General features: G+C 34.1%; 2 long non-coding RNA genes across 2 annotated transcripts; both read right to left on the bottom strand.

Moving 5' to 3' along the window:
- Positions 1 to 1,652: 1,652 nt before the first annotated feature.
- Positions 1,653 to 11,163, bottom strand: LOC143223181 (uncharacterized). The gene is made up of 2 exons (XR_013012730.1): positions 10,928 to 11,163; positions 1,653 to 4,107 (listed from the first exon to the last, which is right to left on the bottom strand). It is a non-coding gene; the product is annotated as an uncharacterized LOC143223181 (long non-coding RNA).
- Positions 11,164 to 14,993: 3,830 nt separating this feature from the next.
- Positions 14,994 to 15,654, bottom strand: LOC143224243 (uncharacterized). Its single transcript, XR_013013286.1, has 2 exons — positions 15,498 to 15,654; positions 14,994 to 15,259 (listed from the first exon to the last, which is right to left on the bottom strand). It is a non-coding gene; the product is annotated as an uncharacterized LOC143224243 (long non-coding RNA).
- Positions 15,655 to 21,935: the final 6,281 nt, after the last annotated feature.

The following is a 21,935-nucleotide window of genomic DNA, read 5'->3' as shown; positions in this document are numbered from 1 at the left end:
CATATACAAGTGAGGCTTCACCATCAAAATGGACCACATATTTCTCAAATAGCTTATTTACTTCAAGTACTCGAGAAACATGATTGCATCGTGGCTTACATTACTGGAAGGATCTTACTTCAGAATCCAGCAATGCCTAGATGAGATGGATGGACACGCAGGTTGGCTCTGTTGCAATCAGTGTCCTGATCCATACCAACATGTAATTTTACTAGACACAACAACAGCAACTATGCAAGTCATTGTTAGAATTTTAATTAATGTAAGCTGGAGTAAATAACGGTCGAAGATTTTATGTGTTTTTATCTAAACAGCATAACGATGATTAGCCAACCAAAAGCATATCTGAGAATACAACACCAAAGTACCCAATGTTGAGATCCTGTGCCACCACGTGATGGCTGCGTGGCATCCAGCTATATTCACTTTTCTACATACAGTGTTAACACTAGAATGAACATTTAGTACATATTTCAGCTGAAGTACAAACTGTGTTAAAATAAGCTGAATCTGCAAACCATCAGTTCACTACTCAGGAGAACTACTTTCAACATCAATGGGCCCCTGCCAGAAACAGCAAGGAATAATCAATAACAGTCGTAACCATTTGCTTCATCAACGGAGTTCTACCCATTATGTCGACAATTAACCTCAATCAGCTGTTGTAAGAACTTCTATGTTGAGTAAACTAACTAAAACTATACTCAACAATCAACTCTTTCATGAACTAAGAAAATGCAGAAATTATACATAAATAGCCTATAGCTTTTCATCTTCTTTTTATAAAATGGTTTAAATACTGGTTTTGAAAGTTTAGATGTGTGAATGACCCAAGAATTATAATGCGACCGACTGTGTGTTTAGCACCGATGAAAGAGAAAATGATCTCTGGCAGAATCATGAAAAGTTTAACACTGATATAAGATTAATAAGAGTTAAATGATAATTTTATGAAAAATTAAAATCTGCTTCTGACCAAAAGCAGATTATTAATGATCAAAAGCCTGTCTCTTCTATACTAGCTTCTCTGGTACACCTGCTTGGGAAAACAATTTAAATAACAATTTTCCTATTATCTTCAAGTCAGTCAACTAGAGCTCCAGACATTACTATGTAGCATAAGGCTTTTTGAGACCTAGGCTAGAAACTTATGGATATTATGAAGACACAACCGTCGTTAACCAGATATAAAGGGAGTCCAACATTTTTTCCACTAATGATACAACTTATGTAAAATAAAATACTTGTATACTCACTTAAAGCCAAGCAGCCGTGGTAACCTTCAGTGTGTTTCACTTTGAAATAATTTTCTTAGCTAACTTTACACCATAGATGAGAAAAGAATGTCATCAGAACTTATAGATACGTTATGTTATGTTTTACTGATAATGATTTATACATAAATTGCTCTCTGGAAGTTAAGTGACGATTGTAAATTCTCATATATTTAAAACCTTAAAATATTCTTCCTGATTAACAGTACAACATGTCTGAGAAAAATTGGTCTTTAAAATATAAATACATAGTTTTTATATGTCTACTCCTTCTGGGAGGTAAGGATTATAATTATTGCAAATTATTTTTGTCTTAAAATATATTTGATTATAGTTAATACATTCATAATGATTAAAGCACTGTCAGAATAGTACTGTAATGTTTTATCACAATTTATATATATTTTTAAATATATACAATGTATAAATTTGTCCATCATAATTTATAAATTATACACGCTAAATATCTCATCTTGAAGCTTGTGGAATAACTGATCAAAAGCAACAAGTAACTAAATGTATATACAACACAGATGAGTGATCATTTTGGATAAATAAAAAATGTCAATATATGGAAAGTCAAATTCGTTATCGAATCGAGATTTCTCAATTCATCAATTTGTATTCAATAAGACATAGAAACAACCCAGTATATATGGTACGTCAAGAACAGACAAATATTTATATAAGAATGTTATTTTTTATAACTTTCATGTATCGTTCGTAACTAAAGAAAACTTCAATAACAATAAACAGCGGCGAAGTTTGGCTTTCAGTAATACCCATACTTATTGTAGTAACAACAACATTACATATAGTGATTTGTTTTTGCATTGACCACAAATTATTTCTTCTATAAAAAGACGAAAACTGCTAAACTTCACGAGGATTAGGAATAATAATAACGAATAAGATCACGCTATAAAGTATATTTTATTATTGTTGTTTTAATGCTGTGAGGGAATACTACTAAAATATGAAATTTGAGCTTAATACTGGGGCATTTTAGGTACATTGATGTTCGACAAACAAGTCTAAAACTATTTCCAAGAGCACAGGTTTCAGAGAGGTAATGTAGACAATAATTTATAGCTTGTTGAAGGAAGAAAGGAGCATAAGTTAATATATGATATTTATTAATAATTATTGTCTTACATTTATACTAACTTGCCATTTCCCTAATGGCTTGTGCTCAAGATGGTTAATGCGCTGAAGAATGATTTATTTATTTGCACTGGTCAGACACAAAAATGATTCTGGTTTACCACCAATATAAATCATTAAACTGAAGTTTACCAAAAATTAATGCTGTCTACTATTTTTTCGACTATTATGAAAAAAAACAGTTTTAGATAAATAAAAATACAAACTAGTACCTATTTGTACAACTGTTGTCACCCCTTGAGGTGAGATCATAAGATCTCACGGAAGGCAGACATAAGGTTAAAGTGATATGAATTTCTGACCAATGGCACATGTAATCTCTATCTTATAAAAGAATTAGTATATGTTTACGACATTTTGACATTCCGTTAATGATAATATCATGCTACTTGCAGAACACTTGCATAGTCACAAAATTTATCTGAATATATCTAACTAAAAATGTATTCTACACTACTTACGGAAGAAAGAAATTTATTAACATTTCATTTATTACATCTCCTTACCACAGAAGTATCCTTGTCCCGAATTTAAAATTAGTATTAATGGTTAAATAAATAATTAATTATAAATCACCATATTGTATAATAATTTTGTTAATTGTCACGCAAGAAGTCACGACTCCAGTGAAGAAAATAAAGGATAATATAATCACCAGCAAGTAATTACAAGCAAAATAGAATAAAATTAAAGAAAGAATGAATCAAGATACTTTAAGTCATAAATACAAAATTTAAAAGAAACAAAATCATAATCAAAACATGAAATAAAATTTGAACCCATGGTCACGAGAAACTTACCCCTCTATGCGTCGCTTCAGCTTTTGAAATATTATTAACTAGATGGCGTTCATTGGTAGAAATAAACTACTTAACTCTACTATTCAGAATCGTTTCTTTCAAATTTGAAATCTATGAAGTATGAAAAGTATACAGCTGTATATAACAGTAATTGTTTTAGAGGTTTCAGTGTTTCCATCTTCTCCAGATTCAGTATCATACATCTTAGTTTATTCTACTCTAATTCGATTTTGACCTTTCAGGACACTTGTCTTTCTCATTACTCTTCTATTTCCACTTTCAGCACCATTTCTTACTTTTCAATTAACATGATTTACTTTATTCGATCATGAATGCAAATGTTAACAACATCTACAAATGTCAGCAGTCATCTATCTTTCTACGTTTATATTCATGTCAAGGCATTTTACATATTTCACTTATGACTATATTTTCCAATCAGAAGTTTTTAGATTGCATTATCGGATAACGTCTTAGTCTGGCACCTCAAAAACGTTTTTCAGTTCTACCCTTTTTTTCCCTAACTTTGAGTTGGTTTTTCGTAACCTGGGTCTGAAAATGCCAACCAATCAAACAAAATAAACATGATTTAAAAATATAGAACAAAGGTTTAACATTCTAAATCAAAAATTTAAAATACAGAATAAGAGAGAACAAAAAGTAAAAAATTACAAAAATGAGAATATAAACAAATATATATATATTTAAAAACTGAAGATTATATATATTTACAGCTGATACAGTGGAAGTGTTGTGTGTGGGCACCTTTCTTCTTGTGATTGTTGTGTGTAAACACCTTTCTTCTTGTGAGTGTTGTGTGAGCACCTTTCTTCTTGTGATGGTCGTTCTTTTCTCTTCTTTCATTTCCTCTGGAGATAAACCTGAATTAACAATCTGACTATAACATACACATACCTCCTCTTCAGAAGTTGAACCAGGCACTTAAATAATGTGTGGTCCATGAATTTACGTCACGTGTGTGATATGTATTTTGATGTATTAGGTGATTTGTTACAGTTCTTTCACAAATGTCATAGATTGCGAGCAGTTCACCAAATTATACGCTCCATTAATAAATTAGAATTGAAACTGCACGTAAGCTCAGGTTTTAGTGGTTTGTCATGTAGTGGTGAATTTAAGGTTGCGTGGGCCCAGGGGCTAATAATTTTTGTGGGTCCTACATCCCATGTACTTTTATATAGAATAAAATTATCCATGGATCCCCTTTAAGACCATGTACCCTTGGGCTAAACCCCATCTAGCTCCTACCTAAATATGCCACTGTTTGCATGGTAAGGTAGTAATGGCAGTCAAGTTGCAGTCTGAAAGTTGCAGATCTGGAATTCAAAACCGAATACACACACTATTTAAGCCATGAAGGGCGTTATAAAGTTTTAGTCAATACCATTTTTCTTTAATACAGAGTTTTTCAAGAGCTGGCGGTAGATGGTGTTTTCACTAGCTACTTTCCCTCTAGTCTATCAGTTTTAAATAAAGGACGACTGACACAGATAGCCCTCAAGCAGGTATGTGCAAAATTTAACAAGCAAACACAATTTGTGATAGATCATAATTCATTTAGAAATGCAAGATTAAATATCATAACAAACCATGGCATGACTTAATATCTTTTATGAAAAGGTTATTTGCTTATAAATGTAGCACGTGTCATGCCTCTCCTCATTAACACCGGAATTCACGTATCATGGTTTGGTGTAAAACTACGAAAAATCTACCTTGATCTGATCCTTAAGTGTTCGGCCCCTGTTAATAGTCACAGGTCAGCAAGTTCAGCTATACCATATACATGTGAGTTTTTCCACCATGGATGTCATGGAGGCAAAACTCAGGTCCAATGGAGAAAGTGCTAACACTGTGAAAGCACACTCTACACTGGTAAGTAAAATTTAGGGCAACTGCTTTGCAAGCAACGATCAATGCTTCTAGCTTAGAAGCTTTTGAAATCAGTTTTTCATAACTCCAACCTTCATTTTGATACTAGTTAACCCTTTTTGAAACAAAGAAGTAATTCACTGTTGTTGTTTTTTCCTTCTCACAACGGAACACTTAACTAAACTACATGAATCCGAGTCAAAAACTTACTACGTAATTTTTAGTTTCCACTTATAAAATATGATATAATACGATTTAATATCATTGTTTAGTTGTGTATCTCAAAAATGTTGATAGACTGATATATTTAAGCCTAACTAGACTTACGTCATGTCAAACAAAAATTCTCTGTATCTTTCAAACAAGTACAGCTCAATGCGCCTAAATAAACCATAAAAAAAGTTCCAACATCTGATTTGGTTTTAATCTTATAAACTTCCAAGTAAATACCATTGTTCTGCATCATATCACTTTCAAAAAAAACCACAACCATAAATTACACTATGTAACAAAATTTTTACTTTTTCCTGTTCCTGGGGAGAAAGTGTTATTTCCCAATTACTTATGCCTAAAGTAAATGGTAAAGATCTATTTTTCTCTTCAAATTTTGCTTTTGTGACCTGGGTAATGAAATTTTCAAATTTACCCATTTTCCAGAACATTCCAGGTAGATTCAGTGCTGAGTAGCTGATAGAGAATTTTCTCGAACTTACAAGAATTTTCTAGAATGTTGTAGAACTTGCAAGTCGCAAGTCAGAGGAAGCGTCACCCACATTTTTCAAGCTTCTTTACTCGTCAAGATGGGCTCTGCTTCTGCCACAATGTATCTGGTCTGTGCGAGGCAATTGGAATTGCCTGTTATCCGAGTGGCGCGTGTTCATTGATAGCTCACCCAAAAGCCCCAAAGTTGTGCTGCTCCATAACGGGAATAAGTATCCGTCTCTTCCCCTGACTCATTCGGTGCACCTCAAAGAGGAATACAACAGCGTCAAAACCTTGCTAGGAGAAGCCTTGAAGTATGATGAGTATGGCTGGAAGGTTATCAAAGACTTCAAAATGGTGACATTCTTGATGGGTCTCCAAGGAGGCTTTACAAAGTTTCCCTGTTATCTTTGTCTTTGGAACAGCAGAGACACCGCAGCGCATTACAACAGGAAGCATTGGTTACAACGGACCGAGTTCTTTGTGGGGAGGTACAATGTCAAGTGTGAGCCACTAGTGGACCTCCAGAAGGTGTTGTTCCCACCATTGCACACAAAATTGAGTCTTATGAAACAATCTGTCACAGCTCTTGATAAGGTGTCTGCAGCCTTCAAGTACCTTCGAGACTTCTTCCCTAAGCTGTCTAAGGGAAAGGTCAAAGCTGGTGTCTTCATTGGACCACAAATAAAAAAGATCCTGGAGTGCACAGAATTCCCCAAGAAGCTCAGTATGAAGGGAAAAAGCTTGAGGCAGCTTTGTTGCAGTGGTTCGGGCTTGTTGGGCAATCACAATGCCGAAAATTATGTGGAACTGGTTGAGGCTCTGGTGAAGAACTACTGCAAAATAGGCTGCAGGATGTCCCTGAAAGTCCATATTCTTGACGCTCATCCTGATAAATTCAAAGAGAACATGAAAGCATACTCAAAGGAGCAAGGCGAGCGCTTCCACCAAGATTTTGAACGCCGCTACCAAGGAGCTTATAACGAAAACATGATTGAAAACTATATTTGGGGGTTGATATATGAAAGTGATTTACATTAGAGTCGAAAACTACTCACTTCTAAACATTTTTGTATAACTTTAGTATAAATACATGTAAATCATGATTCACATGTTGTTTTATTCAGACATTATGTGAATGAAAATGTGCACATTTCCCATTTTTACATAGAAAATACGTTAATTTCTAAATTTCAGTATCCAGGTCACAAAAGCAAAGTTTGAAGGGAATAATGGTCATTTTCTGTACTTTTACAGCATAAGCAATTAAGATATAACACATACCATCCAGGAACAAAATTTGTGTTACATGGTGTTATTACTCACACTACATTATCAAGACACGCAGTAACGTGCCTTGTGGCAAAAAAAAAAAAATCTGCAGTACACATTGTGTGTTATTTCCAGAAGTGATAGTTTGACGATTTTCCACCTTCTGTAGTTCAAACTGTGGTAATCCAAACAATCTCATATTTTCATTAGTTGTACTTTACTGAAATCTCACTTCACACATGAAATTACAAGACAATACTTTATGAAATACCTGGAATATAATATCTCTAATTTTGATTGAGTTTCTTCCTTTTTTCTTTCCCTTTGGTTTCTTTCCTCAAAAGTATGGAAACGTTTTTTTTTTTAGAAGAAAGCGTATTTAATTTTCATGTATTTGAAAATGTATATATAATACACCAACACACCTTTTCAACCTATGATTAGGAGTCTCATTTAATGTAAGTTTCAGTCACATGCGCAAAGACTTTCGATAAAACTGTTTTGCAAAAAAGTCACGTAAGCTGTCGGTTTAACATTTTTACTACAGCTTTATCTTAGAGTTAATGTGGACCCTTTTTAGTTTTTTGTCACTCGGATTAAGAACAGCTGATTTAGAGTAAGCAACAAAACTATAAGGTGAAAAAACATGCAAATGTATAATTATTGTTTAAGCATACTAGTTAGTTAGTTAGTTATCACCATTAGATTCCACATAGGAACATAGGGCCGCAATCGCTTGCGGATTCTTCAACAAGTATTTAAATGAGCAGGTTGTTAGCCCACTGCACCGAGCCGTCCCTAATTTAGCAGTGTAAGACTAGAGGGAAGGCAGCTAGTCATCACCACCCACCGCCAACTCTTGGGATACTCTTTTACCAACGAATAGTGGGATTGACCGTCACATTATAACGCCCCCACGGCTGGGAGGGCGAGCATGTTTGGCGCGACGCGGGCGCGAACCCACGACCCTCGGATTACGAGTCGCACGCCTTACGCGCTTGGCCATGCCAGGCCTAAACATACTAGATTAGCAGCTTTTAGCTCAAGTTTTCAAAAGATCCATGCAGATGAACGGCTATTATTTATTATTTACTGCCAAGATTTCAAAACAAATGCACTAACTTTTATAAAATTATCCTAATTAAAGAATGTTTAGTGTCACGTGGTATTAGCTTGAGTGTTAGCATAAATAATGACGCTTGATACAGCTGCATCGATTGCATGTGGATGATGACAAGAAACTTTTAATCTGAATTTCATGGTGTTACTATAAAAAAAAGCTATTATCACTGTTTTAGAGAGAAAACTACCACGGTATGTTTGAATAATCTGGTTGGTTTTGTAAAGATGTGTTGCGAATGGTAGGGTTGCAGTCCTAAGGCGAACTTTGGTTACTATCAAGTATCATTTTTTATTTGGTATTATTTTGGGGTGTGTATTGGCAATAAAAGTCATAATATCTAATTTAAAAACACCTTAGGTGTATGAAGGATTTAGGCTATGACTTAAATGAATAAACTCATAATTGACGGCCAAACTGATAGCTAAACTTATAGCATTGATAATAATTTTATAGCAGATACTAATTCATTAGTTACTTAAACCACGCATTTTGGTTTACCCATCATCATGCCCTAAACTAAACCAAAACGTCTGCCAACATTCCCCACAAAATTTATTCTGAGTGATTGTAAGGTGTTTCATATCACACTGTACTTGTGTTAAAACTGTGCCAAGTGCGTTGTCAATGATGGCTATATCTAGGATGAATAAATAATCGAAATGAAAATAAGTCAAACACTGAAGCTTTGACCAAGGCTTTAAGAACTTCAACACATTTTCACATATCCCTGACCTTAGAAAATGCACATCAACTTTCGTTAGCAGAGATATTGGCATGGCTGTCTTGTCTCTCACTCACGGAAGTGCTCTTCGTTCACAAAATGCTCCGAAGTAATGAGTATAGTAACATTTACACGCAGTATCAGGTATTACATCACCTGTCTCGTCACTCAGCAGTAGGTGAGACAAGACAACACATCAAGGAGTAATTAAAGCGGAACCATTGAGAGAGAGGAAATGGAAAACAAAAACTAAACTGAAAGACCAAGAAACAGGCCCTCTGTTGGTGTATAAATCACAACATTTACTCAAGTTTATTTATAAACAAAAAAGGATCAACATGTCAAGGAAATTTGTGACTCGATTAAACAAAATGTTACGTAATATTTCAGGAAAGTTTGAGGAAATTATCCCAGTCCTCTAATGTTGTCCCTCTGTCACATGGTTACAAACTTGCTTTGCTGCTGGTACTAATGAGCTTAACGTCCTATGTTCTGGGCATGAAAGTTTATTACTACGGAAATTTCGCTGTCTTTAGTTTACTTAAGTTAGCTACTACCATTTAGTAATAAAAAAAGTTTATAGTAACTGTTTGCTAAGTTATATTTGTCTCATTGTTACAGTGTTTTGTGTTTTTAATTTAATAGATATTTTATCAAATGTACCTTACTATATATATGTATATATATACAGATATAAAAGAGCGCAGCCTTTGATTAAACAAATTATAAAATATAGTGTCTCTAACTGAAGACTGAATGCTGTGTGTTGTTATATTGTCACCTTTAAAATGGAAATTTGTTGTATTATCCTTTCAGTACAACTGCATGCATGACGTTTATGAAAACGTTACAGCAAAAACTATATTTTCAAAGACAATATTTTAAAAATTTAATGTTGTTTTCTAAAACCAGTGATTTGACGTCTATAAGAAGATAAGAGAAAACTTTGAATATTTAGTAAGCAGCTGTACAAAAAAAGAGAGACTATCTTTTCTCAGATTACAATTCAAACTAGGCAGGTAACTCCTACATAAGTAACCTGTTACCTAAATAACAGTACAACAAAATGAGGTGATATTAGAAAGCTATTTTTTTGTGCAAGAAAATTCAGTTACAAATAAATAAATATTGATCCTTAAAGTTCAGCAGTGTGATTATGTCTGAAGAGATAACAACGATGTAAAAAAAAAAAATATATGAAAAATGAATATATATATATATTACACACACATAAGTAACCATTAAAAGCAGCTTCACGAAAATTACAATAAAACAAATAAAACCGTTAGTGAATGGTCACACATATGGCAAGAAGAACACATTTAAAATATCCTGAATTAAACCATTGAGCTATAAATACGATAACTCAAAGAGTACTTAAAGCAAAATCACTGAAAGAGAGGAAAAGAAAGATTAAGTGAAAGACTTATCTTCTGATCTTACCTGAACCATAACCATAACAGGTACATTTATTTTTAAAAGAGCAGTAAAGAGGGACAAAAGATAAAGACAACTTGTAATTGAATAAAAAGGCTATATACGTAACGTATCGAGAAAGTGCGATATACGCTCAAGGTTCGCACCATACTATCTACAGGCAGGTTGCTCAAGAGTTAGAAAAATGGCGAACTCTCCATCACAGTAACTCTGACGAGTTCATTGTATTTATAGAGCAATATGACTCTACAAATTTATTTCCGAAATCACAGTTACCTAATTTGGACCTTACAAACAGAGCTTGACAAAACTAAAGTGCAAATAAAACTGGGAAATCTCAGTATATAAAGCGTTCTTTGTTGTATATATATACAACTAACTTCAATAAAATATGTTAACGTAATAATAAAAAGAAGTCTTTAATATTTTAGCTCTGAATCATCTCAAAGTAAAAAAGGAGGCAAACAAGCTAATATGCAATAAAAAATAAAAATTTTCTTCAAGAAATACAACAGAATTTAAATATGAAACAAAAACATACCAATAGCTTCCCTCGTGTTCTCAGTAGTATCAAACCGTAAGACCTTGTTTGAGCCATGTTCGTTTACGCATTCAGCTCATCTGTGAACCAGATGTTTAATACCACTTAAAATAAACCTTGTCTAATCTGTATTCAGATATTGTTTCAGCTGGTATCTGTCAAGTTACCAACATATGTCTCACAGTTTGATCTCTACAAGTCCTAAAAAAAGACTGTATATAATAATAACAGTAACACAATATTACGTTTTTTGCTGGTACAATCAGTCTTCGTTTTGACGTATTTACATTTGTCAGAGATCTCCAGTCACTTAATGATTTATACGTCTGTATTTCGTGAAATTAACTTGAAAAGTTTTTTGATATGGGAGGTCGGGGAGAAGAGATGAACATTAAGATTTACTGCTGTGATACATACATATACATATATGCATCTTAAGACTCAACATGTACAAACTACAATAGCTGTAACGCAATAGAAAATGTAATTCAATGCTTCGAGCAAAGGAATTTTACGTTTTCCTCTCCATCTCAGTAACTCTGACGAGTTCATTGTATTTATAGAGCAATATGACTCTACAAATTTATTACCAAAATCACAGTTACCTAATTTGGACCTTACAAACAGAGCTTGACAAAACTAAAGTGCAAATAAAACTGGGAAACCTCAGTATATAAGACGTTCTTTGTTGTTTTTTTTGCTCGACACAAATATTTATAATGAGCTATCTATGCTGTGCCTATCACAGGTATCGAAACCCGTTTGTTTGTTTGTTTGTTTGGTTTGTTTTTTTTGCGTTATAAGCCTTCAGTCTTACTACTGAAGCATTAGAGGCGCATTTAAAAGAACTTAGAAGCTGTACTTCGTACCCATAGAATTAAGTTTTATTTGTTTTTTAATTGCTTTCTAAATTTTTAAAGTAATTTGTGTTTTCCTCCCCAGAAACCAATTAACAACCCTTACAGAATTCACCACCACCAAAACTAACTTTATGCTCAATAACCGAAAGTACCTACAAATAAATAACCTAAGTATAGGGAATCCCGTGTTACCAGTTCTATCTAGCCAACATTTTTTATGACACAGATCGAATTACAAGCGATCAATTCAGCCTTACACCTAGCACTATATTGGTACAGGTATGTTGATGGCACAATTGCTGGATTCACATCTACAGAACACACACATAGTTTTTTCAATCATGTTAACTCGATACACTCCAACATTAAGGACACCTGTGAACAGGAAAAACACTAACAAAATAGCATTTCTTAACCTCAAGATCACTAGAACTGATACACAATTCAAAAAAGAAAATCACAGAAAAATCACCCATACTGGATTATACATTCCCTGGGACTCAGCACGTGAAACAAAACAAAAACTCAACACATTAAGCAACTAAATAAACACAGCCACAAAACTATGTTCACCAGCTAAAATTAATGATAAAATCAACAAAATAAAACAACACTTCATCAACAAGTTTCCTCAAAAAAATGGAAAAAATTATACACACACACCTAGACCAACAACAAACAAACAACAATAAATCCCAAGATACAACAAACTACAAAGCCTTACACTGCTGCATACCATATGTTCCCGACATTAGCGAAAAAATAAACAACATTTGGAAAAAAACTTATAACAAAACACAGAATTCCAATAAACACCAAATTTATTCCAAAACCAGGTACAAAACCAAAGTCCATACTATGGAAAAATTACACCGACAAACACAACACCAACATTATTTATAAAATACAATGCAACAACTGCCACGGCATCTATATTGGAGAAACAAGCAGAAAAATGGAAACTAGATTCAAAGAACACAAAAACACCTCACACGTTTTTGAACACCGTAAGTCAAATAAACACAACATAACCTTAGAAAAGACACAGATACTAAGTAGGAAAACAAATATAGCCAAACGCAAAATGAAAGAAGCCCTACTTATACAACTCAAACCAAAATTAAATCAACATAAAGGAAAACATTTATACCTATACTAATTAATAACCTAACATCCAACTGCAGCGCCACCTACAATCTCGTACTCGTTTACATTCTCATCCCTAAGACGTGTGTCCGGCAACGGGTCACTTACAAACTCTCTTTTTCTTAACATGAAAATGACCTAGGAAGGCCGAAACGTTGTTCTTTCGTTATCAATAAAAGTGTTAATACCCATATCAGCCGTTCTAAGATACATTTTTAATCTGTGTTTTCATTGCATAGTTAAACTATACACTTAGAAACAACGAAAAGCTTAAAAAGATACAAGTTAGGTTAACGCGTTCAGATATATTATCACTTAGGATTACAAAATAGATTGAAACTGATGAATAATTCTAAAGACAAAGTGATTCATTATTATTATTATTTATCTTCATATAATCCTAAACAAAATAGTTAGGGCGTTCGACCCGCTATCCGCGGGTCGCGGATTCAGATCTTCTATTCTACCAAAATTTCTCGCCCTATCAGCCGTGGGGGCATTATAATGTGATGGCTAGTACTATTATTCTACAGTTAAAAAGTATCTCAAGAGTAGGTGGTGGTAACTAGCTGTCTTACCTCTAGTCTCTCACTGCTAAATTAGGTACGGCTAGTGTAGATAGCCATCGTGTAGCTTTGCGTGATATTCATAACAAACAAATCAATGCATTATTATTTCTTTTAGTATAAATGTATAGTATATTAATTCTAGACCTTTCCTAACAAACAACCAGTTCAGCATGGCCAGATGGTTAAAGCACTCGACTCGTAATCCGAGGGTCACGGGTTCGAATTTCCATCACACTAAACATGCTCGCCCTTTCAGCCGTGGGGGCGTTATAATGAACGGTCAATCCCACTATTCGTTGGTAAAAGAGTAGCCCAAAAGTTGGCGGTGGGTGGTGATAACTAACTACCTTCTCTCTAGTTTTACACTGCAAAATTAGGAATGATTAGCGCAGGTAGCTTTCATGTAGCTTTGAGCGAAATTTAGCAACAACAAACAACCAGACAACCATTAATCCTAATTAATCACACAGTTGTGACCTTAATCTATTGATTAATAGAGTCTCTTTTATGTACTTTCTTCTTTCGTCATTAATGTCCGAAAACTTTTAAAGGCTGTCCAATATACAACCATACTAAATTCATGATTTTTTATGCTAGACTTATTTTCAGCTAGAAGACTTGCATGTTTATTTATAGGCCATCTGATGGTAGATAAAATATTTAGAGAATAATACGAATAACATTTAAATTCGTTAAATATAATTCTATACATATAATATATATTGTATGATATATACAATTGGGTAATTTTTTGCATTTTTGGTCTAGGTACTGCTCATAAACACACTAGTATTTGTAAAGAATAATTTGAAGCCACGAAAAACTTGAGTACAAATAAAGATATTATTATAATGAAAGCTCGTTTGGTTTGAATTTCGGGCAAAGCTACACGAGAGTTACCTAAGCTAGCCATTCCTAATTTACCAGTAATAAACAAGAAGGAAGATGACATTTGGGCTACTCTTTTACCAACAAATAGTGGGATTAACTGTTACATTGTAGTTTGTAAATTATTTTATCTTGCTTTCAGGAAATAAAAAAAAATCAGTGGTAAATCTACTGACTTATAATACTAAAAAGCGGGTATCTATACCCGTAATAGCCATAGAACAGAAAACCCATTGGATAGTTTTGTTCTTAATTACAAACAATTATAGCCCACATAGTTTGATAGTACCTTTTCTAAGGGTTTATTAACCCTTTGATTCTACTTTTATAGTCAAAATAAGTAACAAACTGTAATTTATCGTTTTCTAAAGGTTTATAATTTAATACTTATTTACATCACAATAAATTAAGTAAGGTGTAATTTAGTCATTTTTTTTTAGATTTTGTCTTTCATTTAAACCCACGTTTTCAAAAAAAAAAAATTAGTTGCAACGCATAGTCTCGAATAATTTACCAGTCATTTCATTTTGCTTTCTAGAGTTACAGCCACTTAAATCTTGGTGGTTTCATTTAGGGAAATAAAAAACAACAACAATTATATAGCTTAGTTTCAAAATTTATGTTTTTCTACAAAATTTCTTCTCCACAATTATTGAGATCAAAATGCTCTGCTAACACTAAACTTCTATGTATGTGTATTTCTTATAACAAGATAACACTGGACTATCTGCTGTGTCCATCAAGTGACGCCGAACCCTTGATTTTAGCATTGTAAGTTTGTAAGCTCACCGCTGTCCCAGCAGGACTGAACTTCTATGCTCTTCGTCTTTCAAATAAATCATGGGAAAAAATTCTAAGGCTCCCTTTATCTGCAGAAGAGGAAGAACTGAAATTAACAAAACAAGTATTTTATATTTTTCTGATAGCATTATATAACGTCAAGAAACTCTAACCTATTCGAAGAACATAAACGATTTCTGTTTTTAAGAGAGCTGCCACTGTTATCTCCCAACAACATTGAATGGATAGAACATCCAGTTTCCAGATGTCAATCTTATTATTTAACTACACCCAGTGATGGAAAGAGTTTGTTTGAACTTAACTTACACAAGAGTACACGATGAATTATCTGTGCTCTGCCCATGACTGGTATTAAAACCCGGTTTCTAGTTTTACAAATCTACAAACATACCACTTTTCCATTGGTTTGGTGAAAGCTGGAAGAAAGAGGAAATTATTGTTGCAACTCTCAGTGTGGAACACACCAAGAAACTGATACAGACTTTGTGTTTCTTGGCACGAACGAAACTTGGCAAAGGTCTTATAACAAGAAGAAAACAATGCCGTCTAAAGTTTACTATATGTTGGGTCAAATCAGAATGTAATATGTATTAAAGAATTACTGATATTTCAATTTCTTCTTAAAAGGGATTGAAATGTGGGTCAAAGCCGATTAGATTAGACATGTTAAACTCTGGAATGAAATAAAAACTGTTATCAGCATTTTGTATGTTTCGGTTCAAAATGGCCCAGAAATATAAACGTTTACTGGGTTATATTCTTGTACAAAATTGATTTTTGTGTTGTGTGTGGAATTTACTACACTGTTTACTTATTTATTTCGAGAGTTTGATGTGATAGTTATTTTTTTATTACTATTAATGTTTTGAAGTAATCCTGTGTGTTATATATGTATGTTTATCTGCACCGTTACATGTACATGTCTCCTATATGAGAGAGGATTAATAAAGAAAAAGTAACCAACGGTATGTTGGCTTGTCCAAACTAGTCATGTTTTGTTTTTTCATATTGGTTAAAAATTCGTGAATAGGAAAACATAGTCTAATGAAAAGCAATATAATCTCAGAAATGACGAATAGTAACATAATAAATATTTCGCAATAAATATATTATCTTCAGTAAATATAACAATATACTTACAAAAAATAACTTGAATATTCAACAGAAGTTATATACTGTTTGTTTGTTTTAATTTCGCGCAAAGCTGCTCGAGGGCAATCTGCGCTAACGGTCTCTAATTTAGCAGTGTAAGACTAGAGGGAAGGCCACCCACAGCTAACTCTGGGATTACTCTTTCACCAACGAATAGTGGGATTGACCGTCACATTATAACGTCCCCACGGCTGAAAGGGCGAGGATGTTTAATGTGATGGGAATTCGAACCCATCACCATCGGATTACGAGTCGAATGCCTTAACCACCTGGCCATGCCGAGCCGAGGTTATGTACTATGATAAAGATTTGTAAATGCGAACGGAAAACTATCTTTCACCTACCTCATCTATTAACAAATAGGATTAGAATATAAGTGAGGTGGAAAAAGTGTTTTCGATTAAATATTAATTTCTTATTTAATTAATAATTTATTTAAATATTAGTATATTCTTGTGTAATTAATAATTTGTTTAAATATTAACAAATTCTCGAACATTTTGTTACAGTAAGTATTGGTTAAATATATTCTGTTCTTTTTTCTGCCGTCATTATTTCGGAGGTCGCTATTCGAAAGAACGATTGACTGTACATTTGATGATGGAAAAACTAGATAAACAATAGGTAATAGGTAAAAGTGAAAATCCCGTGCTGTTTCAGAAATTTAAGGAAGAATCAACTTCCTGTGGAATGGAAAGCGAATAATAAAGCGTGGATGACAAGTGCTATATTCGTAGAATTTTTTAACAAATTAACAAAAGAATGGAACAAGAAAGTACAAATATTCTCATTTTCTTAGATAATGTAGCTTGTCACCCAAAAGTTTAACTTTAAAATATTTGTTTAGTCTTTCTACCTCCATGTACAACATCAGTTTTACAGCCACTAGATAATGGAATTATACAGTGTATAAAATTGAAATACAGAAAACTGATGCTTCATCATATTATTGCAAACATGGACGGCTGTAAGAGAGCATCTGAAATGACCATGAAAATTGACATGTTAGATGCAATTGATTTTTTAAGTCATTCAATCAAATGCGTAAAAGATGAATGCTTTCGAAACTGTAGATTTATTCTTGATAATGGCAGAGATTGTGGAGAAATTGTTTGTTATGATGATTCTAGTGAAATCCAAACTCTGATTGAGAAGATTGATGCAGATGATTATGTGAACGCGGGAAGTTTTGTGAACGTTGACACGAATGTTTTAACATAAACTGATGAAATTGATTTAAAATATATAATAGAATTACAAGATGGTAACAGCGTGAGAGGTTCAGAAGATGAAAAAATGGAAAAGATAGAGAGAAAATAGAAATTCCAATTTCATCGTAAGTGTTAAGTTGTATTAACACTATCAAATCGTATGCAAAAATCAAGGGAGAGAATGAACTTCATTCTCTTTTGGCATTCTCTTTTAACTGCATGAGAAAGTCCATTAAAAAACGAAACAGTTGAAATTGGACACTTTCTTCAAATAAACTTAAGATTTTGTGTACTTACGTATATTTTGAATGTCTGTTTTTGTTCTTATTCTAATAAATATAGCATAAAAGGTATAATAACATTATTCACAAACGTCTTACTTCTCTTGAGTCGAGCAAATATAACGTTCCGCTCAAAAATTATATATAATTAAGGAAATGCATGCTTACTATGTCTAAGCCGGAAATTTTACTCGGTCCCATGCGATTCCGCCTTAGACAGGTTTTACTGTATATAGGTAACGAAGAATAATTAAAACAAACTGAACTAAACAGTTATTACTGAAACTAGGGAGTTTTTATTTAATAAGTAGAGTGTCTTTATTCAAAAGTTCCAAATCTTATGATCTTCAACTAAAATGTCAAAGCACGTTGATGATAAGTTGTGTCCAATAGTCTGATTGTGTGTGTGAAAAGCAGATGTACAGAAAGTTGAAAAGAGCAGCTGGTTGTGTGCCTTACGTGTTCTTGGATAAGGATATTTAAATTGTGTTTAGTTTTGCCAAGGTAGATAGGTAGCTTTGACTGGTTTGGTATGTTTTGAATTTCTCGCAGAACCACTCGAGTGTTATCTGCGCTAGCCATCCCTAATTTAGCAGTACAAAACTAGAAATAAGGTAACTAGTTAACATCACCCACCGCCAACTCGTTGGCTACTATTTTACCAAACGAATAATGGGAATGACCATTCACGACCAAAAGGATGAAAACGTGCGGTAACGGGAACTGGAAACCGCAGATTGTGAATGAAGTGCGCTAATCATCAGAATATACTAGCTTTCCCTGTTTTTTAAGCCTCAACATTTCCCTTACAAATTCTTATTGTCGTACTTAAAAATTTTTCAACACCCATATTATTATTTGTAGTTAGTTTTGCATTCACTGTAGGACTTACTGAAGACAGAATGTGTGAAATCCAATATGTTGTTATTCATCGCTTCTGTTGTTCCATTACACGTGTGCGAATTTAAACTTCATAATAGTTGTTTTAGTTTTAATAATGGATTTTCCATAATTCAACTACATAAATTTCAAGAATATTTTTTATCACTAGAGTCTTTTTTACAAATCTGGAAGAAAACAACACTTACTTAGATCAGATTATTTCATTTTCCACACTTACCATGTGTGTTTCTCATGAGTTCCAGATAAGACTCTGACGTCACGATTGGTCTAAAGAAATCTATAGGCAGTGGTTGTCAACATTTTAAGCATAACAAAGTGTAACCTGATTTAAATGAAAATGATTCTCTTACGTAAAAGCACACATGACATTTTGTGAAAAATCTGTACATGATCGAGAAAGATTATTATCATTTATGGAATTAACGTACAGAAATTACTATAGAACGTGTGAAACTTTCAAGACAATCACTGTTCGTCATCGTTAGACTGATTTTCCTTCATGAATCTATTGCTTTCTAATGTATTTATACAAAGTAATTGTTTAAATATGGAGTGAGGGTGTTAGTTACGTATAATCTATGATGAAGACAAAAATACGTTAAAATTACATTTGGTAAACTTTGAACTTTAGTGTTTAAAACTTTCATAATATCACCTCCTGAGAGATGTCTCTTTCGATTTCAAATCTGTTAAAAATTTTTATCAAGTTTTACTTTCGTTTGGGCCCGGCCTGGCCAGGTTGTTAAGGCACTCGACTCGTAATCCGAAAGTCACGGGTTCGAATTTCCATCACACTAAATATACTCGCCCTTTCAGCCGTGGGGGCGTTATAAGTGACGGTCAATCCCACTATTCGTGGGTAAAAGAGTAGTCCAAGAGTTAGCGGTGGATGATGATGGCTAGCTGCCTTCTCTCTAGTCTAACACCGCTAAATTAGGGATGACTAGCGCAGATAGCCCTCGTGTAGCTTTGCGCGAAATTCAAAACAAACCAAACTTTAGTTTGTTTCTCTTGGAAAACTATACCAAGATTATTTTCATGATCATGGTGTATCTCTAATACAACATAACCTGATCCTTATGATGAACATTACAATATTTTCACATTATTTGTGTTGAAAACTAGCTTTCCAAATGTACAATAATAACTACAGTGTTTATCGTGTTGCTCTTGTCCCGTACGATTTTCACATTTGCATGCACGTATATACATAACATGATACATACACGAGTGATTTCTGCAAATTTTCTTCTAAAGATGGTAAAATACCATCTTAGACATGATGTGAAATTCGAGGTACAGAGAGTTTGTGGATAATTTCGAGCAACAGTCTTTCATACTTTTGTTTGTGGTGAGTGCGGGGGATTTGTATCAACACCACTGTATAAACTCTTGATGATCTCAAGAAACATATGAAGAAACTAATGCAACACTAGACAAATGACGAAGTCGCCCACATAGTGTACTGAAACTGACATGGGTCACGTGGAAGTGGTGTAAGGTCACGATGACGCATTAACAAATATGCACTATATTCCATATTTCAATTTTATTTTTTTAAAATATTACTATAGTTTTAAACATGTAGAATCATTTACAAAAAATACTCCTTTAATGTTGGTTAAGTAAATGTCACAATGTTTTCTCACTATTTGTGACCCCCCTCTCCGCTCTATCAGCGATATATTTACTGGCTCTCAAAATCTGGGATTTGACTCCCCATATTACACAGAGTTCAGACAGCTCATTGTAGAGTGTTTTTCTTATAACAAAGCCACATTGGGCTATCTGCTTAGTCCACCGACGAGAATCGAGCCCTTGATTTTAGCGTTGTAAGTCCGTAGACTTACTGCTATACCAGCGAGAGACCTTATTGTAGAACTTTAAAATACGAAATAGTAAAATTTTGTTATCTGACCATAAGTTTTCAACAGAACGTTAGATGAGTTTGCAGATAAGATGTTTAACAAAATTCTTAAGTGGCGATAAATCGTGTTAATTTTGTGTAATTTATTTAATTTGTATATCCTGCGGCACGGTTTTACAGATATAAAAAAGTTATATCTATAGAATAAAAATACATTAGTATGACTGTTTATAAACTGTTTTTTTGTTTTAAACTTTATCCATAAGATTTGTTTTACTGTGTTTCTTCTACAACCACATTTTACGTACACACAGAAAAACAAATGATGCCATGTATCAGAATAAAATACTGTTCTGTTAAAATTGTTTTCTGATGTTAGTGTTGCTCAAGAACAGTGGTGCACAAAGTCCGGCCCGCGGCCCGGCATGGCCTAGCGCGTAAGGCGTGCGACTCGTAATCCGAGGGTCGCGGGTTCGCGCCCGCGTCGCGCTAAACATGCTCGCCCTCCCAGCCGTGGGGGTGTATAATGTGACGGTCAATCCCACTATTCGTTGGTAAAAGAGTAGCCCAAGAGTTGGCGGTGGGTGGTGATGACTAGCTGCCTTCCCTCTAGTCTTACACTGCTAAATTAGGGACGGCTAGCACAGATAGCCCTCGAGTAGCTTTGTGCGAAATTCCCAAACAAACAAAAGTCCGGCCCGCGATGTCCAACGGGAAAGTCAAACATAGAGAGTTCATACGCTTAGAGTTCGCGCCTGAGCAAAGATTAAGCGCTATAGAAGAATATGCATCAGATTAGATACTGGATGGTTTATTATTTGTGTCGAGCAATAAAGAAAATTTAATAACCAAATCTCGTTAATGCATAGGAATTTAATCATTGGCGCAATGATGTAATATTTCCGTAATTACGAAATCTCACGATTTACTTACGAGCCCTATTTTGATATTATTTCGTAACAATAAGTGGCAACTAATCGAAAAAGAAAAATTGACGGCGAAAACCGACAGTTTCACGAGGATTGGACTGCGCAATGCTGTTTTGTTCAACAACAGAAGAACGTGATTTGTCTGCTGTGTCATTCAACAGTAGCAGTGGCGAAGGTATCCAATATAAAGCGTCATTATGAGTCAAGGCATAAAGACTTCCACTACGTTGTCGGTGATGAAAGAACAGCTCGAACTGAATATCTGCGGCGGTCGCTGAATCACAAGCAGAACGTTTTCTCAAAGGAATCAGCTGATTTTGGTGCAGCATGTGAGGTCTGTTACGATATTTCGTTGATGATAGCGAAATCTGGCCAACCGTTCACTGATGGTGATTTTGTCA

This window comes from Tachypleus tridentatus, chromosome 8 (assembly GCF_004210375.1).
Source record: "Tachypleus tridentatus isolate NWPU-2018 chromosome 8, ASM421037v1, whole genome shotgun sequence".
NCBI classification, from domain to species: Eukaryota; Metazoa; Arthropoda; class Merostomata; order Xiphosura; family Limulidae; genus Tachypleus; species Tachypleus tridentatus.
Note: the sequence above shows the minus strand (reverse complement) of the source record. Positions and strands in the feature narration are given on the sequence as shown.